The sequence below is a fragment of the Phocoena phocoena genome, chromosome 14, assembly GCF_963924675.1.
Source record: "Phocoena phocoena chromosome 14, mPhoPho1.1, whole genome shotgun sequence".
Lineage (NCBI taxonomy): Eukaryota > Metazoa > Chordata > Mammalia > Artiodactyla > Phocoenidae > Phocoena > Phocoena phocoena.
The window spans coordinates 73,747,532-73,750,060 of record NC_089232.1 but is presented as its reverse complement, the minus strand read 5'-3'; the positions used below and the strand labels follow the sequence as shown (position 1 = coordinate 73,750,060).

At 43.8% G+C, this 2,529-nt stretch overlaps 1 non-coding gene across 1 annotated transcript; it reads right to left on the bottom strand.

Annotated features, from left to right (window-relative positions):
• Positions 1-2,244: 2,244 nt before the first annotated feature.
• TRNAG-UCC (transfer RNA glycine (anticodon UCC)) lies at positions 2,245-2,317 on the bottom strand. The gene has a single exon. It is a non-coding gene; the product is annotated as a tRNA-Gly (tRNA).
• Between the last annotated feature and the right edge of the window lie 212 nt (positions 2,318-2,529).

Here is a 2,529-nt window from a genome sequence, read left to right as displayed (position 1 = left end):
ACTTCTGCTTCCAGTGTCCTTGTGCTCACAGTGAGACAAAGCCACTCCCATCTCTGCAGGAGACCCTCCAACATTAGCAGGTAGGTCTGCTTCAGTCTCCTATGGGTCACTGCTCCTTCCCCTGGGTCCTGATGCACACACTACTTTGTGTGTGCCCTCCACGAGTGGAGTCTCTGTTTCCCCTACTGCTGTCAAAGTCCTGCAATCAAATCCTGCTAGCTTTCAAAGTCTGATTCTTTAGGAATTCCTCCTTCTGTTGCCAGGCCCCCAGTTTGGGGAGTCTGACATGAGGCTCAGAACCTTCACTGCAGTGGGTGGACTTCTGTGGTATACGTGTTCTCCAGTTTGTGAATCACCCACCCAGCAGTTATGGGATTTTATTTTATTTTGATTGTGCCCGTCCTACCGTATCATTGTGGCTTCTCCTTTGTCTTTGGATGTGGGGTCTCTTTTTTGGTGAGTTCCAGTGTCTTCCTTTCAATGATTGTTCAGCATTTAGTTGTGTCCCCAGTGCTCTCGCAAGAGGGAGTGAGGGCACGTCCTTCTGCACGTCCTTCTACTCTGCCATCTTGAGCCAATCTCCGAGTTTGTTGATTTAAATTGTAAAAATCATGCACTTATTTGGGTGTGTATAATACCTCTTCACTGGTCATAGTTTGTATCTCACAATGTGTGAATCACCTGCTAGGACCTGAATCTGGTTACAGCTAAAAAGTAATGAAAGGTGGTGAGGATATGTCCTCAGGACAATCAGCAGGCAGCTCTATTCCAGGAGGGGCCATTAGAAGTGCATTAAGCAAGGGAAAATTAACCCCCTCAGGCTACTTGACAAACTGTAGGAATTAATGTTCACCACCTTTGCTGAAATCACCTCATATGTCCTCATCCCAATTTTCAGAGCCCCTCTTATATCCATTCAATGCCTTAAATTTAATATGAGAGCTTACAAAATTGAGAATTCAATTTTAATTATAATTCAGCCATCTGTAGGATTAAACTTTGGGTTTGGTTTTTCAAAAACCGTGAGCCTGTAGCTCTAGGATGTAAGTGGTTTCCTTAAGGCAGCCAATGAAACCTCCAAGCCCTTGCTGTATTAGTTTTCTCTTGCTGCATAACAAATTACCACAAACTTAGCAGTTTGAAACAACCTGCATTTTATTCTATCTCACAGATTCCACGTGTCAGTATTCCAGGTACAGCTTAGCCGAGTCCCTGGTTTAGGGCTGCACAAAGCTACAGTCAGGACTTCTGATGGAACTGGCACCTCAGATGAGGTGCAGGTCCTCCTCCAAACTCACATGTTTCTTGGCAGAATCCATTTCTTTGCAGCTGTAGAAATCATGATGGCTTGTTTCTTTAAAGCCAGCAGAAGGATCTCTCTCCCGTCTGCTACGATGGAGTTTTCTATAACATCATGTAATTGCATTATGATGGGATCTGTACATTTTCATGTTCTAGTAAGTCACAGGTTCCACGCGGACTCAAAGGATGAAGATCATACAAGGGTCCAATTCACTGGGGATCACACGCAGACCTTGAACTGGAAATTTAAAGCCCCAGATTCATCATTTTATTTTTCCAATTTCTCTGGTGCACTTAGAGCTAACCTATCAACCATATCATACAACTTATTTTTCCTACAATTTTCTATGACTACAAATACTTGATCACATTCTATGGGTCCTTAATTAAAGGTGTATACAGGGCTTCCCTGGTGGCGCAGTGGTTAAGAATCCGCCTGCCAATGCATGGGACATGGGTTTGAGCCGTGGTGCATGAAGATCCTACATGCTGCGGAGCAACTAAGCCCGTGCACCAGAACTACTGAGCCTGCGTGCCACAACTACTGAAGCCCAAGCGCTTAGATGCTGTGTTCTGCAACAAGAGAAGCCACCACAATGAGAAGCCCGTGCACCGCAACAAAGAGTAGCCCCTGCTCACCACAACTAGAGAAAGCCATGCACAGCAACAAAGACCCAATGCAGCCAAAAATAAAATTTTAAAAAAGGTATATACAGGTGATTGATTAATGCATGGCATGAACTAATAGAGTATCCGTTACCATTGTAGATAGGGTCAGGAACACCTTTTAACTTTCTCATCAAGTCAGAGGATCAATTCCAGAAACGCAGAACCAATTCAGAGAAGTCATTATTTTATTTTATTTTTCTTTTTTTAAAGTGTTCTTTGATTTCTTTTTTGTTTTTTTTTTTTGGCCATGCCACTCAGCTTGAGGGATCTTAGTTCCCTGACCGGGGATTGAACCCAGGCCTCTGGCATTGGAAGTGCAGAGTCCTAACCACTGGACTTTCAGGGAGTTCTCACCATCATTTTAAAGAATATGACTGCTGCTTCACATTGGTCCTTTAATCTTGTGAAAAATGTCTTTTGTGGCCCACATGAACCCAGAACTCTACAGGGAAGGGTAGTTTTCACTTAGCTACGTTGACACGATACCAGTCCAGTACAGTGGGACACTAAAGGCTGACTAGAAGTTGGAGTTGTGCGTGTACTATGACAACTGAGGTC